The sequence below is a fragment of the Symphalangus syndactylus genome, chromosome 5, assembly GCF_028878055.3.
Source record: "Symphalangus syndactylus isolate Jambi chromosome 5, NHGRI_mSymSyn1-v2.1_pri, whole genome shotgun sequence".
Lineage (NCBI taxonomy): Eukaryota > Metazoa > Chordata > Mammalia > Primates > Hylobatidae > Symphalangus > Symphalangus syndactylus.
In genome coordinates this window covers 28,373,927-28,395,517 of record NC_072427.2, presented here as the reverse complement: position 1 = coordinate 28,395,517, position 21,591 = coordinate 28,373,927, and the positions used below count along the sequence as shown (strand labels likewise).

At 43.0% G+C, this 21,591-nt stretch overlaps 1 protein-coding gene across 6 annotated transcripts in view; it reads left to right on the top strand.

Annotated features, from left to right (window-relative positions):
• Window positions 1–21,591, top strand: part of HMG20A (high mobility group 20A) — a 102,507-nt gene that overhangs the window by 60,467 nt on the left and 20,449 nt on the right. For 3 of the 6 annotated variants that reach the window (XM_055277626.2, XM_055277624.2, XM_055277627.2), the window contains one exon: window positions 3,280–5,901. The exons of the other annotated variants lie outside the window; for them this stretch is intronic. The gene's annotated coding sequence lies outside the window, so the exon portion shown is untranslated. Of the gene's footprint in view, window positions 1–3,279; window positions 5,902–21,591 lie in introns of those variants that run through there. 6 annotated transcript variants of the gene reach the window in all.

Sequence of the window (21,591 nt, the reverse complement as noted above, 5' to 3'; positions counted from 1 at the left end):
TTTTTGTGGCTCGACCTCATTTCTAGCTTTGTCACTTATTAGTTGTATTCTTGGGCATTAGTTTCCCAAAAGGTTTTGAAAAGTGAAAACCTTAGAAGAAATCATCCCCAAAACAGCACTCAGAACAAAATAAATATAACTTAATTTTTAATCTTCCTTTTCTCTGGAAAGTACTAATGATAATTTAGAAGTAGTCAGTGAGACATTGTATGTATGTGAGCCTACATAAGTAGGAAGCTTTTATATTCACCACTCAATAACACAGTGACTGTTGTCTGTTAAATGTTGAGGTGGACTCACCATACAAACAGGTAACTCCCTGGTTTTGATAGATTAAAAAATAAACTCTTCAGCGAGGTGCAATGGCTCACACCTGTAAGCCTAGCAGTTTGGGAGATCAAGGCAGGCAGATCGCTGGAGTCCAGGAGTTCAAGACCAGTCTGGGCAACATGACAAAACCCCATATCTACAAAAAATAGAAAAAGTTAGCCAGGCATGGTGGCATGCGGTTGTGGTCCCAGCTACTTGGGAGGCTGAAGTGGGAGGATCACTTGGGCTCAGGAGGTCAAGGCGAGGCTGCAGTGAGCCATTATCACACCACTGCACGCCAGCCTGGGTGACAGAGCAAGACACTGTCTCAAAAATTTTTTTAAACTCTTGGTGGGGCACAGTGGCTCACGCCTGTAGTCCTAGCACTTTGGGAGGTTGAGGCAGTATTGCCTGAGCCCAGGAGTTCAAGACCAGCTTGGGCAAAATAGTGAGACCCCTGGTTTAAAAAAAATGAAAAAAATTAGCTGAGCATGATGGCACACACCTATAGTCCTAGCTACTCAGGAGGCCGAGGCAGGAGGATCACTTAAGCCCGGGAGTTCGGGTTTCAGTAAGCTAGGGTCACACTAGTGTATTCTAGCCAGGGTAACAGAGCAAGACTCTGTCTCAAAAAAAAAAAATAAAAATATAAAATTCTCAATAAGCAAAAAGAGAGAAAATAAGTTTTTAAAAAATATGTTCAATAAATGAGCAGTAGTATGTATTCTTTTTTTTTTTTTCCAGAAGGGATCTACCCTTGACACTTTTTGGTACTAATGGTCATTTCTCAAATGGAATTGGTATTTGTTCATTTGAATTCCTAGAGATAGGATACCCCTTTACTATGCCATCCCACAAAATTGGCATCCCTTTGCTTTATTGGTTAAGTTATTCCATGCCTGCAGACATATAAACTGTGTGGAAATTTTAAGATAGGACTCTACAATGAGGTGGCCATATATGGATACTAAAATAAGAGTCAACAGCAGGATATGTTCCTTAGAATGGTCATGGGTTTGAATCTTTATTCGTCCTGTGAGTACATGAGCACACTCATATACATAATTTATATTCTGGTTTGGTTTGGACTTTGAGCAACATATATAAAGATAAATGCCTAGTAGAGACAAAGGCAGAAGTCTTTATACTTCTTGGTGATGCCCTTGGATGGTAACTGTACAAGGCAATGCATTATATTTTAGCCTCAGCCATGCTCTGACGGGGAAAGGATTACCATCCTTCTAGTGAGTAGCCAGATGGAACGGACTGTACTTCTTAGAGATGGCTGGACTCCCTGCAGAATAAAGAAGTGGCATTACTGCTGTTGCTTATGAAGGGAACAGCTTGTAAATCTAGGCCTGGGATTTTCAGGAGCTCATCATCCTTCCCATTTTCGTACAGTGTTTTCAATTAGCACTCTTGTAGGCTTGAAAAGTGAGAGCTGGGAGAAACAGTGTGGAAGATTGTGAAAGAAAACATTAATTGATAACATCGTGTCTCTTCACATAGATATAGGGCAGCTAATTAAGTATTGACCCAAAAGTGGTTTTCCATTTTGAGCATTTTGCCAGTAAGACTCTCCTAAAGCTTTGTTCATCTGAAGAATATAAACTGTATTATTTGTTTTCTGAGGAGTATTTGAAAACTTAGAATATTACTATTATCCTTGATATTAACCTACAAATATTTTGCCCCTGAAAAAATAGCTAAAAGTGTGAACTGTTATATTACTACAGATTCTTACAGTCTAGCCATGCAAACATAACTAACAATAGATGGTTCCCCACACCCCCTAAAACTGTCAAAGGAAACAATTACAAAGACTGTGATTAATACTGGTTTGGCCTCATTATACAAATATGTACAGACAGCGAGGCTGATGTCCCCAGCACTCATGATGCAATTAATTACTCTGACAAGAGTTTGGCAAAGGTTTCATCCACTGTCAGGAGCCAATGAGTGAAGGGAAGCTAATGGTCTACAAGTTTCAGAGGAGCATATTAGGGACCTTTAGAAATCTAACATTTTATATATGAAGAAACTGAATCCCAGAGAGGAGAAACATCTTGCTTGAAAATATCTGCGTAGATGAGTACAGAATCCAAGACTAGAACCACAGATATCTAAACTCTCTCATTCACTGGGTTTATAAAACATTGCTCTAAGGAAGAGGTGGATGGAGGAAGGGGAAAGCACTAAAAAGTCCTGAAATAGAGCATTAAGATACATAGGAAGTAAATAGAAAAAAATTACAATCCAGGAATTATAATGTTATAGAATTTTAGCTCATTTTAAAATTATTTTGATAAATATACAGTGGAAGAATTACCCTACCTGTCACCTTTCTTGTGGCTGAGTAGTACCTAGAGACAAGTGGAGCTAGGAGGAAGCCATGGGGGTGATTTTAAGTTGAAAGGTGACTACCTTATAAAAACTACTAAAATGCATATGTTGCCTGGTTTCAATGATAATATTTGGCTGTTTGAGTTTAGGGGAAAAAAATCTTATGTGACTGTATTTTTATTAATATGAGAAATGTTCTTGATTATATGCACATAATACATCTCTATACATGCAGATATCCTTAGTTAACACTTGAAGAAAATTGGTTTTGATTGACCACACATTCTTCAGACTAAAGTAGGGTACTCATTTTCCCTCCTCAGGTTTGTCCCTGATATTTGCTTTTCTGTGTTTAGCTGATGATTTTCCTACCTCCCATTGTTGCTGAGCTGGAGCAGGGCCATGTTTCTCATTGAAATGTTATGTAAAACATCTCAATGAGGTTGCCTGCTTGCAGCTTTATGAGTTCTTCAGTTTACATACACCCTGCACTCACTTTAACGCTTATGAAACCAAAGTATTTTTAAATCCGTAGTGCTAACCCCTTCCATTCAATACTTACTTTCTTGGTGTTATTTTCCTTGTTTGTTTTTGTTTTTGTTTTGTTTTGTTTTCCTGATTCTACAGGTCTTAGAGCTCCAAGATGTTCCATAAGTGTTTTTACTTGTGAGGAATGAGAAGCCATCCATGGAAATTTGAACTGAGTGGGGGCAGAGAAAGAGTGCAGATCCCTTTGCTTGTGAAATAATTATCAGTGAGTGAAAGGCCGTCACCCCAGGAAGCCAAATGAGGGAGCAGCAACATGTATATGAGCTTCCTATGGAATTGTCCTTGTGTGAAGCTTTGAAGGTGTGCAGCCACTCTCCCAAGTCTTCAGGTTCCTACCATTTCCATTTCTGTTAAAGTGGATCTGCATATCTTCAGCTTACTAGGTGACCCTGATGCTGATATGTGCTGCTGCAGAAAGGAAGACTTTTCATTGTAATTTCGCTTAGACCCTTTTATCAGTGGAGCTCCAGTTTTCTTACCTAGCTGTCACTTTTTTAAATGCCTCTGGGGGTTATTTTTGCTTTCCTTGGCCCCCACCAATTTATACGTCTCCGTTTTCTGACCTCTGGACTTTGTTGCTCAGCAAGGTTCTGAAGGAGAGTTTCTTGCATTGGACAGGCCCAATCTTCTCCCATCATTGCCCTGCTGCGACTCCAAAGAAAGGAGCTTCTTGCTGACAGTGCCCTGTGGAGCAAGGCTGTGTTTCCTACCCCACACAGTGCTCAGTGGGTGCCAGCCCTCAGTGTGGCTTTGTGATTGCTGCCCTAAAGGAGAATGCTCTTTCCTTTCTCAAGGTGGTACTGCCTGCTGTTTTCTAAGCATTGCTCCTGCACAGACATGGAGTCCCAGCCCCAGCAAGGCTCTTCTGTTCCCATCTGTTGGCAATGTCTTGTGGAGCATTTTTGCTGAGGAAAAGGTCACTTGTAAACAGAGGAGAAAGGGAAAGAGTACAAAGCCCTAAGTTTATTGTAAGTGAAAACTGAGGGAATTCCTGTCTTCTTTAGGAGTAATGATTCATAGATCTAGATAGGTGGAAATATCATTCAAAATAGTCACTTGAGCTCACAAAAAAAGCAAAGAAGAATTCTCATGTCCTTTGTCTTCCTTCTGTAGCCATTAACTGCTGAATCCATGTGAAGAAGACAGGCTTCCCTTCCTTCTCCCTCCTTAGTGATTTTTTCTTTAACAGCATAAGTAAAGAGGACTTTCTGGTTCGTTTTTGTTTGTTTTGTTTTGTTTTGTTTTGTTTAGAGATGAGGTCTCGCTGTGTTGCCCAGGCTGGAGTGCGGTGGCTATTCACAGATGCTATCATAGCACACTACAGCCTCCAACTCTTGGGCTCAAGCATCACGCCTAGCAGTTTCTGGTTCCTTTAACAGCAAAAGGAAAGAGAGGTTCTGATTCTTACCTCAGGGTTTTTTTGGTTGTTCATTGTTTTTGTTTTTGTTTTGACACTCTAGAGCACAAGGCTAAAGGTTACAGCTGAGATCTTTGGAACCAAAGGCAGAGCAAGCAGAGCCCATTGTCTGGGCCCCACACCACTGCAGGCAGGTGGATAGAAGTGTGGCCCTTCATAGTATGCCCGTAAATCAGGGCATAGGGGGGAACTACCTGTCATATTGCTACACCATCCTGTCTTCTCAGCATCTCCTTGCCTGTTTTCTTTATTAGTCCAAAGGAAAACAACAGCAACAAAATCTGTTTTTAAAATGTCTTATATGAACATACATCAAATATCCATGCACTGAAACCCACATACCATCACTTGGCAATTTTTTAGAATAAGACCCCATTATTATCTATTGCTATAAACCTAGCCAGCTCTCTTGCTCTTCTATATTTTCCTATTTCCCTGCCATCATCTGCTATTTCTGCCACTTCTCTTAGACTCCTTGTCTGCAAAGTCCAAGCCAGAACTCACTGTCTATGGCAGAAGGACATCCAGAGCCCATTCTCGAGGTTTGTTTTTTCCTTCTGCCAGATGCTTTCTGTCCTCCCTTCCTCCTCATATTTCTGTTTCTCATTTGTGTTCAGTTTTGTGCAGCATTGCTAGCACTGCTTTTGTGACCAGAAAAGGCCATAACATGGTCCAGGATCATCATTCTCCTGACTCTAGATGGGACACTTGACAGTGACTTGAAACATTTGCATATTCAGGAATATATGAGATCTCAAGAGAGCCTACAGTATGAAATAATTTTCACGAAATAAACAGCTTGCTTTTGAAATGCTGTCTTTCCCAGTAGCTACTCACCTGCCTCTGGTGGCTGGGATTCAGATGCCACAAAACTGTCAGTATCTATAGACCAGGTCTATGCCACCTCCTCTCTCCTCTGTGCTCAATGAGGAGGCAGTAAATGAACTTACAGGCTAGCACAATACCTAATTCATGTTTTCCAGTACACCTGTAGATATTACTGTACTTTTATGTTCTCAAGAAATAAGCTGTTGCCTATTCAGTGTTACAGATTTCTTTGTTTCTTTTTAATTAAAATACAAGGAGCAGCTGAGGAAAGGGAGACAAGGTATTTTATTTCTGACTGATTTTAGAAAAAACTTGTGTACATGTGTTTGGAACTGTTGAAATGCCAAGTTTTCTGTATAAGTGTTTTTGTAATTAAACTTTCAGATTTTCTTTGTTTTTTAAGAAGTTGATGTGCTCGTTTGACATTTGTCTCATTAAAACTTTTCTACGTTGAATTCACCTGTTTCAATTTTACTTGCTTTGTAACAAGTCCTACCTCTGGCCGGGCACGGTGGCTCACGCCTGTAATCCCAACACTTTGGAAGGCTAAGGCAGGCAGATCACGAGGTCAAGAGATCGTAGACCATCCTGGCCAACCTGGTGAAACCCCGTCTCTACTAAAAATACAAAAATTAGCCGGGCATGGTGGTGCATGCCTGTAGTCCCAGCTACTGAGGAGGCTTAGGCAGGAGAATCACTTGAACTTGGGAGGCGAAGGTTGCAGTGAGCCGAGATCGTGCCACTGCACTCCAGCCTGGCAACAGAGCGAGACTCTGTCTTAAAAAAATAAAAAATAAATAAAAAAGTTCTGTTCTTCTTCTTAAAGACTTTGTCAACTCTACATTAATCATCACGTCTGTTATGCTTTTAAAACAGTAACACGTTCATTTTACTAATTGCTACTTCAAAATGTATCTTTACCTGTTTGAGAAGTCAGCTCTTTTAATGTGTGCTGTAACAGTACAGTGAATTCTAATTCATTTTAATATAGCAGTAGTATTCTGGAGACAACTTAAAAGGATGTTTTTAAAGTCAGTGACTCTGATGTCCCCTTGATAGAAGATCATTTGATAGAAGAAAGGAGATGTGCTTAAATGCTCGCTTTTTTTTTTTTTTTTTTTTTTTTGAGACGGAGTTTTGCTCTTGTTGCCCAGCCTGGAGTGCAGTGGCACGATCTCTGCTCACTGCAAACTCCGCCTTCCAGTTTCAAGCAATTCTCCTGCCTCAGCCTCCTGAGTAGCTGGGATTACAGGTGCACGCCACCATGCCCGGCTAATTTTTGTATTTTTAGTAGAGACAGGATTTCACCATGTTGGCCAGGCTAGTCTCGAACTCCTGACTTTGTGATCCGCCAGCCTCGGCCTCCCAAAGTGCTGGGATTACAAGCATGAGCCACCACGCCCGGCCAAATGCTTGCTTTTTGAAAATAACTAATCAAAATATTTTTAAAGGAAATTTGTCACCTATTTCTACTATGCTTTTAAAAATCCTAGGGGTGAGGCAACCTGGTTTCCAGAGCCTGCTGCTCTCCATGTAGCCAGTTGTGTGGCATTGGGCAAGTCTTGATTTGTTTCAACTCATTTCCTCTTCTGACGTAACACATGCCTCAGCTCTCCTGTACTATTGTAAGAAGGATAGAGTAAGGTAACAGAATCCACCTTGCCTCGGAGGACAGGAAGATAGGAAGTATCTGTTACATGATTGCCAGTAACTATCAGGGTATCTCAGTTAGGATTGAATTTGACTCTACATTAAGCAGAACTAGCAACAGCTTAAATAAGAAGTGTGTCTTTCTCGTAGAAAACTGTGCCAAAGTTGGGCAGTTATAGGCTAGTATGGAGGCTTCTGTCTGTACCACAATATGATCTTTCTCAAGGTCACCCTGTGGTCCAAAATAGCCACTTAACCATCAGCCATCACTTTGAAATTCCTGGCAGCATGAGGAAAAGAGGGCAAGGCCAAAATGAGCAAACCTAGCTGAGTCAGGGCCCTCTAAAGAGTCCTCCTGGAAATCGTATTCAACACTTTCACTTAATTTGGCCAGAACTCAATCATGTGACTATAGCTAGCTATAAAGGAGGCCAAGAGATGTCATTCTTGCATGGACGTTACTGTGCCCAACAATACAGGTTTTAGTAAGGAAGAAGGAGAAAATGAATATATAGTAGGCAACTAACATTAATTTCATAACTATGTGTGACTTCATTTATGCACTCTAAGCCCAACCCCACCATGCTAGTGAATGGAGTGCATTATCTTGCCTTTGTCTCTTGGCCATTTGAGAATGACCATGTACTTCTGTGATACTTTTTTCCCCCGGAGAGCCAGAAAGCCAAAAACTAGCTTCTGTCTGAGTTGCCATTTCCTGTTCCCATCTAGCTCTTCCCCTACCCTGCAACAGCTGGTGGCCAGTCTTGTTTAGTAAAAATCAACATAAACAGGTGGTAATACTTCCCCTAGTTGTTTGTTCCCTTTCTCTAACTGCTCAGCATCTGCTGAATTGAAACACCACCAGGACAAGCTTTCCCTAAGAGTGGGGAAATTGAAGTATTGCTTAGCGGAAAAGCTCATAGCTACTTCCTGCCCTCTGAAAGAATTTCCTGCCTTGCAACTGAGAGTTCCAAGTCAGGGGTTTTTTCTTTGTTTTATTTGTTTACCTTTGATATATAGCCTGCACTCAGATATATACTTCAATATCTGTGGATATAAGCAGTAGTTTATATGCCAGCCCATTAAAGAAATCGGGATTGAGAGTCAGACTAGGTGAAATTGTTAATGTACATCTGCTCATCCAGAAACCATTTCAGTTTAGTTTTCATAGGACTATGTGTCTACAGGGGGAAACTTTTGCCCGAGGTAGAAATGTAAATTCTCTTAGCTTAGTGAAATGCAAAAGGAGGAACCACAAGAAGATAGGAATGGCATTGGGAAATTAAATGCATGGCCAATGCAGATTTTCCAGATAGAAGGATTTTTATAAACCACCTGCAACACCAGATCAGTGGGAGGATGTCTTATATGTTTATGTGGGAATATGTAAGATTCATTGTAAGAGATTCTCTTATTTGAATCTCTCTCTCACACACACACACCATCCAACACTTAAGAGCCAGAGTTTTTTATACCAACTTCTCTTCATTTCACTTTAATTCACCCTTTATTTGGGACTACAAAGACGTTTATAAAACATGGTTTCTGCCCTCCATAGTTTCTGATAATCTAGTGGGAAGGACAGACTTGTACATAAATATTTCTAACATAGGGCAGCTTGTATTAATAGTTTTAATAGAGACAAATAATTTTTAGAGAGTGAAAGAGTTATTTGAATCTTATCTGATGAGATATTTTTTCCATAAGTGCAAAAGAGTTTGCAATAGAGAGTAGATCTGAGTCAGGGTGGGGGATCAGTATCTTAACTAATTAATAAGGGCTTTATCTGGAATGTAAATGAAATATGAAAATCTGAACTGATAGCCATCAGAGTTTTTCTGGTAGAGGTTGACGTAGCTGGAAGGTCAGAACAGTTGGATTAATTGTAATTTAGACAAGCAGTTTTTCAGAGTGCACTTTTGATTCATTCATAGGTCATTAAATCAGTAGTTGGTCAAAAACATTTTTAAAAATTAAAATGAAGAGAAACTATCAGAATGCACTATAGGTAGTAAGGGTATTATTTTGTGAAACTTGTACTTTAGATACAGTCATATGTCTACATACACTTTTAGTGTAAAATGTGTTTCTTACCATGGGATCACAATAAAGATAGTCAGTGACTGTTTTATTACCTCTGAAATTGGACAACACTGCTGGGTTCAAGTCTGGATTCTGCTGCTTTCCTCTTATATGACCTTAGGCAAGTTGCATAAACCACTGTATGACTTAAGTTTTCTCATCTGTAACATAGTGATATTTATCATTTCTGTCCTGTAGAGTTTTTATGTAGATTAGTCAATCCATGTAAAACACTTAGAATAGTGCCTGTCATAGAGTAGAAGACACTTAAATATAAATTGTTATAATTTGTGGAAGACTAAAGGGAAAAGAAAAATAACAGACACATACCATAGGCCACTCTGCTGTGCTTTTTATATAAATTATGTAATTCCACAACTTTACAGAGTAGGACTACTGTACTCATTTTTACAGTAAGTAAATTAAGACACAGATCTGATAAGTGACTTGTGCAGTTACAGAACAGGGAACAGGTAGAGAAATGGTTTATATCCAGATAACTGTGGTTTTACATTCCACTATAGCCATATTGTCTTAGAGATAACTAATGAGAGTGGCATGAGTTCAAAGCCGTAGCATAGTACGGTGGGTCTGAGAACTGGAATTAGACCTATTCAACAATATTTGTTGAATATCTTTCTTGCGTTGGAAATTGTTCTGGGTCCTAGTCCCCATAGGTCTCTTCCCCTTGCTGGGGAAGAAGAGACTATAAACAAGTAACCTAACAAACTCATCTCAGCTAATTACCTAGATAAGAGGAAATGATATAAGCTGCCAATTACCTAGATAAGAGGAAATGATATAAGCTAGGGTAGAGAAAAGGCCTTTCTGAAAAAGTATCTTTTGAAGAAAGACAAGATTGATTTGAAGGAGCCAGGCCGGTGAAGGGCTGAGAGTATACAAAGGCTGAAATCCTGAGGCAGGAATGAGCTCTGGAATTTCAAGGCATAGAAAAAGCTGGTGAGGCTGGAGCAGAGTAAACGAGAGGCAGAGTGGCTTTGAAGTTGCAAGGCAGGCAATAGAAAGATCACGTAGATCCTCAGAAGTGTCGTAAAGAGTTTGCAGTTTGTCTTAAGTGTAATGTGAAGAGAGTTCTACACAACCGAGTGACAAGATCTGATTTCTGTTTTTAAAGGGTCACTCTGGGCCAGGCGCGGTGGCTCACGCCTGTAATCCCAGCACTTTGAGAGGTGGGAGTGGGCAGATCACTTGAGGCCAGGAGTTGGAGACCAGCCTGGCCAACATGGTGAAACCATGTTTGTATTTTTCTACTAAAAATACAAAACAAAATTAGCTGGACATGGTGGTGCGCATCTGTAATCCCAGCTACTTAGGAGTCTGAGGCATGAGAATCCCTTGAACCCAGGAGGTGAGGGTTGCAGCGAGCTGAGATTGTGCCACTGCACTCCAGCCTGAGTAACAGAGCAAGACTCTGTCTCAAAAAAAAATAAAATAAAGGGTCACTCTGGCTGCTGTGTAGAGAATTGTGGGGGAGGCAAGAGAAGAATCAGAGAGACTAGGAGAAGGCTGGCACAGGAGCCCAAGCGAGAAATGACAGTGGCTTAGCCTAGAGTGGTGGAAAAAGGCAGATTAATTCAGGATATAGTTTGGGAGTATAATGGACAGGAATTGCTGAGGAGTGGGATGTGGAGAATAAAAGAAAAAGAATCAAGAATGACTCAGTTTTTCCTGGGCACAGTGGCTCATGCGTGTAATCCCAGTACTTTGAGAGGCCAAGGTGGGTAGATTGCTTGAGCCCAGGAGTTCAAGACCAACCTTGGCAACGTGGTGAAACCCCATCTCTATAAAAGAAAAAAGAAGAATGACTCAGTTTTTTTGGCTTGGGAAACTGGGTAATGGAGAGAGGTGCCATGGCCTGAGATTGCAGACTTAAGTATGAAACATCACGGAAGAAAAATCAAGGATATGTTTTTGACTGGCTAAACTTGAAGTCCTAACAACAGATGAGCCCCTGGGCAAGACACACATCTCCCTGCTATCAGTTAAAAAGTTCCTTTCAGTTCTTAAAAGTCTGTGGTTCCTTGAGATTCTAAGTTCAGGTCAGTGTTTGCTAACATTCCTTCTATCCTCAGCGCATGTGCACACATGTAGATCCAGTTACTCACGTTGTGCGTTGAACTGTGAAATTAAGGAATGGTCTCCTTTTTAATTCTTGACGCTCCTTAGGAAAAGAATTTTTAAAACTTGCATCTGCATTTGTTTAAGATTGACATAAAGCAGCTGAATATTCTAGGATATAAAAATCATACCATAACCTGACCATTAGAAAATCCTGGGGCAAGAAATGGAAAGTGTCTGCTTGAAGGAGACTGGTCAAAAATATATTTGGCATCATTCAAAGAAGGGTAATGTGAGAAGACATCACTGATACAGTCAGAAGGTTTAAAGACTCAGCAAATGGGCTCCTGCAAGGGGTGCTTTTGCTATCTTCAAGGATAGAAGTCAACTGAAGGCAGCTGGGTCCAGGCACTGGAATGTAAGACAACAACCTATTTTTCTTGGGGCCGGTGGATTTTTGAAGTAGACTTATATTTATCAAAAGAATTTCTTGGTTTAAAGGAAAAACTAATATAGTAATTATGGATTTTATTCATCCCTCAGAAGAATGAATATTTTAGGTACATTCATTTATTCAAGCATTTCCAAGTACTATGTGTTTTGGGTGTAAAGTTGAGGAAGTCCCTCTCCACTGGAAGCCCACAATATAACAAAAAATAGATACAAAAGCTAATTACAATAGGGTCTGATAAATGATCAAAGGGCTGTGAACACAGTATTCTGGAAAACACAAAGGAAAGATTCAGTGGTTTTGCTTGGGGGAAGGCAAAAGAGCTTTACCAGGATAACATTTTGAGCTGGGCCTTAGAAAAAGAGTAGTTCCTTAAGATAAGCTAGAAATAGACCTAGAGATAGAAGTACATTTTTGGTGTACTCGAGTAATTCAGCGTGACTGGAACACAGGTTATATCCAGGGCATTGACCCAAAAGAAAGATAGTGAGGTGTTCTGAAAATGGATTGTAAATGGGCCTTGAATGTCAAGCCAAGGGTTTTAGCTTTTGTTTTGCAGGCAGAGGGAAGGCATCAAGGCTGTTTTTGCAAGGCAGTGACATAAGAAAAACTACACCACAGCCTCTCAACCATTTTTCTGCCACGAGCTGCTCTGGCAATCTGGTAAAGTCTGTGGACCCTTCTAGGAATGTTTTCCAAGTGCATAAAAGACAAATAAAATTACAAAGGAAATCCACTATATTAAAATATAGCTAACAAAATATTAACAATGTGTTATGTAGGAATACCTGTGCTTCTTGATAAAGCATTAAATAACATGATCTAGCTCTAATAATGACCATAATTTTAAAGTAGTAGTGACCATAAATAATAGTTCAACATCTGCAATGGCTATAATATAGTATGAAAATATCTGTGATCTTGTTGGTGGCAAAGTCACAGGTCCTGCCAATACTACTGGGTCTTGTTGCCTATGTTTATAATCAAAAGAAATGCAAATTTTCAATTAGAGGTTTGTGAAAATCAAAATGTAATTTCCCCCCATCCATTATTGTGGTCCTTAGCATAAATACTCTTGAATTCAAGGCAGTATAGACTGGTTAGGAGACTGTTAAAATAGCCAGGATGGAAGGTAAGAAGAGCATGCAGTCGGGGGCTGGGTATGGTGGCTCACACCTTTTGGGAGGCTGAGGCAGGAGGATTGCATGAGCTCACAAGTTCAAGACCAGACTGGGAAACATGGTGAGATCTCATCTCTATAAAAAAAAAAATTTTTAATTAGCCAGGCATGATGGGGCTCCCAGCTACTTGGGGGGCTGAGGTGGGAGGATTGCTGAAGCCCAGGAAGTTGTGGCTGCAGTGAGCCATGTTCATACCATTGCACTCCAGCTTGGGTGACAGAGCAAGACTCTGTCTCAAAGGAAAATAAATAAGAGGAAGAAGAAGAGCATGCAGTGGGGATGGAGTAAAGGAGCAGAGGAGATTAGAGACATTTGGGAGTTTGACTTGGTTCCTCCCAAAGCTCAGTGAGGAATTCTCCAAGGAGGAATTTTGGGTAACTGTGGTCTGGTGGGGCGGGTTCACCAGGAAGGCAGTGTAAATACCCTTTAGGCAGCTCTCCATATGCAGTCTACTTTCATTACTTGGTTCAACTAATATGCATTACCCTCTGGAGCAGGCAATAGGAATATAGCAAAACAGATAATGATTCTTGCTTTCATGAAGCCTAGTATCTAGTGGAAGAAACGTGATTAAACAAAGTTAAGTAGATGTGATGTTGCCATGCGGTATCAAATGCAGGAAAAGAGTAGTAGTAGCATGTGTCAGCATATTGGCAGGGAGTGGGCAACTATTTTTTCGATGGTGGAGTCAAAGAAGGCCCCTTCAAGGAAGTGACACTTAAAATGAAAAACCAGTAGGACTTAGGGAGAGTCAGGAAAAGAGCACGAAAACCAGCTTTCATTGGGGTTTAGAGGAGCTGAAAGAAAACCAGGGACCTGGAGCAGGGAAATGTAGGGGGAAAACAGCAAGGGATAGGAGAGAGGCCATGTGCAATCTTATCACCAGCCCAAGGATCTGGGATAGTCTCCTCAGTGAAGGGGGAAATCACTGAAGGTTTCACAAAGGGAAGTGACATCATTTAGTTTGTGGTTTTAAAAAATTATTCCGACTACTCTGTGCAGCATTGAAATAGGGAGCTAAATTGTGGCTGTGGCTATAGTCCCTCCAGAGGTGGTGGTATTATGGACTAAGGGTGTCGCAGTGAAGAATGACGTGGGGAAGAGGATGGAATACGGCCATTTTGGTGGTGGAAGGAACAAGATGAGTGACGGATGAGAGGGAGGCAGGAGGGAGAGAGCATCTGCAGTGATCTTGTGCTTCACACAGATGGTCCAGGCACCAGTTACTGAGACAGAATGACTAGAAGAGGAGCAGACTGGGGCAGGGGAATGGCTGGAAATCAGACAGCCTTGTGGAAATGTTTATTTGAGATGCAAGTGTTAAGTCAGCAGATGTAGGTGTTAAGTAAGCATTTATATTGACAATTCTAGAGCTTAAAAGGCGGGCCTGGACTTGGAATGACTTTTACCGAAGACTTCCAAGGAGACTTTTTTTATTAGAACTTTTCTCCCAGATCCTGGCACTGCTCTGAAGGCACATAGTCGAACCCTACCAACTGCAGCCATCCCTGGCTAGAGATTTCACTGTTTTATTCTTTGCCCTAATGTTAACTTTGTTTGTTGTTGTTGAGACAGGGTCTTCTTTGTTGCCCAGGCTGGTATGCAGTGGTGCGATCATAGCTCACTAGAGCCTTGAACTCCTGGGCTCAAGGGATCTTTCCAACTCAGTCTCCCAAGTAGTTAGGACTACAGATGTGCACTACCATGCCTGGCTAATTTTTCCATGTTTTATAGAGATGGGGGTCTCACTATGTTGTCCAGTCTGGTCTCAAACTCCTAGGCTCAAACAATCCACCTACCTCAATTTCCCGAAGTGCTGGGATTACAGGCATGAGTCACCATACCCGGCCCCTACTGCTAACTTTCACTATTCTTTCATCCTGCCTTTGACATCAGAACAACATCTGGACCCAAGTGAGACTTTTCCATTGGCTTAAATCAGTCAGTACCTGTAAAGATGTTCAGAATATTTAAACTTACATGAGTCTCCCACATGAGATTTCTGCAGGGGGAGCTTTGCAGCCAGCCATAAAGAGGATGCTAAACATAGTGGCTTATAATGAAATAATATGTTTATCTTGGCTGGTTTTATAGCAGATGTGATTGGGATATTTACTGGTTGTTTCTTAGAATTAGAGGAAAGCAATAGTTCAGACCAAATGAATTACAGCAACAAAACATGCTAACAACATAAAAAAAGATATAGATTATGGAAAATTATAAATTGTGATCATGCAAAGAGAGGTCTCACTCTAGCCTGAACACTGGTGACCCACAACTAAATGGGGCCAAGATTAATCATGCCTCAATCTTATACATAAGCCAAAGGATATTTTCTAAAGATTATGCCTATTAAAGCAGCAAAGACTTTTCTGCAAGATATATCATAATGAGCTCCAGACATTTAATGAGAGACAAGTGCTACGGTTGAAAGTGGTAACCTTCAGCATCAAATCTGAAAATGAAGTGGGCCTGCTTGCTCTGCAAAATGAGGCCCCAATCCAGTCTGTTTAGGTGAAGAGAAGTCTCACATGTGTAGATGCTCTGTTGCAGGCAAACCTTAAGTCTTCTGGGAAAGGGGGAAAGGCTTTTGTTTGTTTTTATTTTTCTAATTAGGTAAGGATTGTACATGCAAGGAGCAAGCAGCTGACGTCAGGCTGCAGCCCCAGTAGCTTCCAAAGGCAGTAAAGACAGCAGGCGTGGTGGCTCACACCTGTAATCCCAGCACTTTGGGAGGCTGAGGCAGGTGGATCACTTAAGGTCAGGCATTCGAGACCAGCCTGGCCAATATAGTGAAACCCTGTCTCTACTAAAAATACAAAAATTCACTGGGTGTGGTGGCACATGCCTGTAGTCCCAGCTACTCCGGAGGCTGAGGCAAGAGAATCGCTTGAACCCAGAAAGCAGAGGTTGTAGTGAGCCGAGATTGCTCCATTGCACTCCAGCCTGGGCATCACAGCAAGACTCCATCTCAAAAAAATAAAGAACAACAACAACAAAAAAGCAGTAAAGTGGAAAACAGCATCAAGGAAGAAACTAGCCTAAGGAGTTACATAGAGTGTCCCAAAAGCCTCTGGAAGAATACGCAGCACTCCAAGGCCAGGAGACCTCAGCTTCCATCTCTGTTGTAATGGCTGCATCAGATGAGGACAATTGCCTGGCCAAAAAATAGCAGCATGAAAGAGAAGTGTCACCGCCCCTTATTCCTTGTTTTTCATCCCCTAGAAGCCCCTCATCCAAGGACTTGTATAAAGTTGTGTCCGCCCCTACTTTGATCTGCAGCAGGAAATGCTGGGATGCATGTCCTGACCCTCCTTCCCCCACTGCAGCCCTCACGAATGGTAGGTAGCTGTCTTGCAGACAGGATGCTGCCTCACGTCCTGAACCTCGCCACAAATTCCTGCCCCACTGGCTGCTTCTGGCTTCCTCTTGCAATCCCGGGAGACAAAGGACTGTGAGGGAGGAAGGGAGCCGAGCATGGTCTCCCAGGCAGAAACCCTTTGGAAGATGCTGGAGCCTCAGTCTGCTTGCTGGGGTCGGCCTTTCTGGGTGGGAGGAGGGGTGGCTCCCTACTCCCTCCAAATGTCCCTGTCTTAAACCCATGCAGCACAAAACAAGCCAGTTCATTGTGTTCTTGGATATAAATATTGATTCTAGGTGATGTTAACATTCTGTTCATAAAAGAATGTAACATATTTCTCCCACACCATATTAGACTGATGTGTTGTTTGGCCAAGAGAAGTACCGATTGCTGGCTTCTGCGAGAAAATGTGGACATTTAAATGCATGCAGCTTTCAGAAGTCTAGGGAGCAGTCTCAGAAGAGCAACCAGGCCCCTGGGTTGGCTTCAGCTCTGCCCTCCTCCATCCAGTTTCTCCTTTCCCATCTCCATTGTTTGCACATGCCTTTGGTATTTCTAATCACTTGTAATTTAAGAAAATGCTTTCTTGGAATTATATCTTCTTTCTCAAGGACCTGTTAATGTGGGGCATTTGCTTTCTTCAGGAGGGCCCGGAAGGTCAGGACCAAACATTTTTAGTTTTCTTCCCCAGGGGAAAAGATCTGGGAGGTCCTGTCCTCCTGTTTTCTTTTTCCCCCTCTCTCCATGTCGGAGGGAAGGGCAAAGGCTTCAGACCAGAGGTGGTCCCGCCAAGCGCTCCACCGAGGCCTGACCAAGCCCAGGACTCAGATGTGTTGGCCGCCTTGGCAAGGCAAATTCCCCACATTCCACAAGTGCTCTTGAGGGAGAAATAGAACTAATGAGAAAGTGGAATTCTTGATGTGTATGCGTGCTCACTCGGGTGCCAATTCCTCTGACACAGACAGATCCCTGGCCCTATTTCGCAAGACAGTGATAGAGCCCATTTCCAGATGTGCGGGAGGACGGCCCGGGATCCAGTGCTGGCAGGAGAGCCGGCGCCCTCTGCTGTCCCGGCCAGGAAACACTGCAATGGTGGGAAAGAACCTGGGGTTCCTGAAAGCTGGCAGCTCTTTTACAATCCATAGCCGGCCGTCGCTGGTGTGGAAGGGGCCTGCGGCTCATTGCTGTTCAAATGACGAGCCTGCAAGGGGCTGGATTCCCTCCTTCTAGCTGGCTGTCTTTGTGTTTTGTGGCTCTAAATGAGCCAGAAATGATGCGGATTTACAATAAAACCCCAGCCTCCCACAGCATCTGCTGATCCCGTCCCCGAGAAGGTGAGGAAGAGTGGCACTGTCTCTGGCCTGTGAACCTGGCCAGCAGGCCTAGGCAAGGCAAGACAATGAGGGCAGCTTGCACAAGAGGAGGCCTCCTGCTGATTAGCAGCCCTCGGGCCATACCCTTGCCTGAGAATGCAGCTTCTGGAGGCCTGGCTGGCTCCAAGGCTTCCAGCCGAGTGGAAGCTGCAACTGCTCCCACTCAGGCATACTGGCATCTCTAAGGGGCCTCAGAGCTTGCACAGCCAAGAGACTGGCTCAGCTTACAAGCTTAGACAGAGCTGCCACCCCCTCTGCCCTGCTGCCTGCCAAGACAGCAGCACAGCAGTGGGTCTGGAGCCAGGGCCAGGCTTGCTGCTGCAGGAAAGAGAAAGAGATATTAATAGAGAGAGAGAGAGAGAGAGAGTGTGTGTGTGTGTGTTAGTGAAACGTAGGGTGGAGATATTAGGGGGATGCAAGGGGGATGGCTGGTGAGCTATACTTCTTGGACAGCCTTTCAGTTCTGCAAAAAGGCACAAAACAATCAGTTTTTGTTTTCTGGAAGATTTTTAATTTTTTTTTTTTTTTTTTTGTAAACCAATCTCTTCCCTGCTGGGAGAAGAAAAACCCAACCCGCCAAACAACCCCCTAAAAACAATGCCCTTCTCTCTCTGGGACCAATTTTCAGGCTGCACAGCAGTCCTGACAAGGTCAACAAGCTGGAGCTGTAAGTGGAAGATCTTTATCTATGTGGGAAATAGGAAAATCATTTGACTGATAAAAGGAAATACAATAAATAGCATCTAAATTCCTGGCTGCATTCCCCCAGGCCCCTCCTCTGCTGGAGAAAGTGCGTGGGCCAGGGATACATGTGCTGCTCCAGCACGTTTAAAAATAGCATGCAGCACACAGCCCTTTCTTACCCTCCAGAAAGACTTCCTTACCGGATCCTCAGCCCTGAGCCTGCAGAGCTGCTGCCGGCACTTTCTTCTCCCTGCGCTGGATTTTTCTCTTTGGAAGCATTAAGGGAGTGCATGTGATACATTTTACTCACGGGCCAGCTCCTGCTCAGCTAGTTTCAATCTGGGCACGTCTAGAGCTCACGTTGAAAGTCCATTGTATTTAATGGGGTGTTAACTCTGTTTATTCCCTGGGACTTGTGCAGTAATTTTACACTCTGCAAAACTAGCAACTTGAACCAGAAATGATATTCGTCTTTCCCCATGCCCACCCCAGTGGGCTGCAGTCCCCAGGCACCTCTGGCCCTGCTTCCCAGGGTTCCTGTAGCTCAGGTAGCCGAAGAAGTTCTGCCTGCAGTGGGAGATGGGAACTCTGGGGTTCACATCCGGTTCTGCCACTTGTTAGCAGTGGTGCAGCCTGAAGCAGGTCTCTTCAGCTCCTGGAGACATTTTTCACATCTGTGAAATGGAGATTTTAATCTGCCCCATGTATCTCAAAAGGCATACAACAATCTCATAGTGGAAAAACATTCCCCTGCGTTCTACAAAGACACCGTCCTATTATTCCCAACTGGGCCACTTCAGCATCACCTCGGAAGCCACTTAACCCCTTCAGATCTCCGTCTCTTCACTAAAACCTTGGGGATTTGGATAGCACTATAAAATCCACTAATCAGGCTGTATCTTCACCATGCTGTTGTGATTTTTTATAAGTCCATTGTTCCTTCCACCTTCATTGGCTGGCATTCTACTCTTGGGAAGACTTTCTTGTCTCCCCACTTACTTATTTTCAGGGCCTGGCCCTAGAAGGTCCTGAAGACTTCATATAGGACCGGATGACCCCCTCTAGCTCTCAATCTCTGAGTCTCCAGGAAAATAAATGAAGCACATACTATTCTAATACATTCTACCATTCTGTGGGAACTGTGCCTTCCGTTATTTCCACCTAAAATCCTGACATTTAGGGAGCTTCCAGGGTCCTTACTGCTCAAACATCATCTGGACCTTGGCATTCCTCCTCCAGCGCCAGGCCTTCCCTCCTGCATAAAACAGCTCAGAGCTGAGTCGCCCTCGCTAGAGTTCCTGATCTCTCTTTCCAACTCCCTCAGGGCTTCTCCATCTGGCATCCTGCAGAATCCTCAACTCAATTTGTCCAAAATTAAATATGTATTCTCCCCAAACCCACATTTTCTCCAGTATCTGTCAGCTCAGTTAAAAACTCCACTGCTCTCTGAAGCTGGAGAGCCTGGAATCCTTCTACCCGCCTCTCCCCAGCTCTTTATCCTTCTCCCAGCCCTCCACATCTCATTCACAGAATCCCCTCCCTGCCACACTCAGCCCTGGAATCCCCCTAACAGCTGGCCCTTCTCAACACCCCCAGGACAGGCCTTTGTGGGGATCTTCAGCATTCAGCAACCCCCGGGGCTCTCCTAATAGCCCATTGTTTTGTTTTTCCTCTCTTTTGCTATTGACTAGTTCTATAATAGCCTTCTAACTAGCCTTAGTATAGCCAGTCTCATTTGTCCCCCTCTTAACTCCCCTCCACCAGTTCATCCTGCACACCACTACAAAAGCAACCTTTCTAAAATGCAAGATTGGTCTTGCAAATATCTTTTACTTTTCTTTTTTTTTTTTTTTTTGAGACAGAATCTCACTCTGTCGCCCAGGATGGAGTGCAGCGGCACGATCCCGGCTCACTGCAACCTCTGCCTCCCCGGTTCAAGGGATTCTCCTGCTTCAGCCCTCCCTAATAGCTGGGACTACAGGGGCACACCACCATGCCCAGCTAATTTTTGTATTTTTAGTAGAGACAGGGTTTCACCATGTTGGCCACGCTGGTCTTGAACTCCTGACCTCAAATGATCCACCTGCCTCGGCCTCCCAAAGTGCTGGGATTACAAGCGTGAGCCACCGCACCCAGCCATATCACTCTATTTTAAATGAGATCACAGTTGTGGTAGTTGCTTTTATTTTTAAGCCTTACAAAAATTCTATACAATAAGAATTATTAGCATGAAACTAAGATGAAACTAAGACTTAGCTAGGTTAAAGGACCTAAGGCCACATAGCTATTACACCTTGCAGAACCAGAATTTGAACTCAGGTCTGCTTTATAGTGCAAAACCCATGTTTGAAAGTATTTAAGGTACCTGGCACAGAGCAGGTGGACCAATGTTATATTCTTTATATTCCCCCTTTTTTATAAACTTCAGTCGCTTCAGCAGGGTGCAAAGTCCTATCCCATGGTGGGTGGCGTATGTCTCCAAATGCATCTCCTGTTACTGTGTGGCCCATCATCACCACTACCCATTAGGCCACATCAGACCACTCGCTGTTCCCCAAACCCTCCCTGTTCTTTTTTTTCTTTTTTTTTTTTTTTTTTTTTTTTTTTGAGACGAAGTCTTGCTCTTGTGCTCTTGTCTCCCAGGCTGGAGTGCAATGACACGATCTTGGCTCACTGCAATCTCTGCCTCCCGAGTTCAAGCGATTCTCCTGCCTCAGCCTCCCGAGTAGCTGGGATTACAGGCATCTACCACCACGCCCGGCTAATTTTTATATTTTTAGTAGAGACGGGGTTTCACCATGTTGGCCAGGCTGGTCTTGAACTCCTGACCTCAGGTGATCCGCCTGCCTTCGCCTCCCAAAGTGCTGGGATTACAGGCATGAGCCACCACACCCGGCACCCCCCGTTCTTCTTTAAACTGTCTTTTTGAAATCCTCTTTCCTACTGCTTGGCAGGGCTTTTCTTACCTTGTCCTTCCTGCTCTGCAAGCCCAGGTCAGATAGCACCCATTCTGTGATGCTTTTCCTGATCCCCAAACTCAGAATTCGTGGCTCCAACATCCCTCTTGCCAGCACCATTTGTTATGTGTGTCTATTCTGATACTGATCATATTGGTGTGTGGCTATTCAGTCCTGTCTCTTCTCATCTTTGTATCTCCAAGCCTGGCACTGTGCCTGGGACAAAGTAAGCACTCAATAGTAAGTCTGTTGAGTTTAGTTCAATCCTTCATCTTTCCCTATGACTAATGCTTCATTTCATCTGTCTTGCAAAGGTTAGAACGTCTC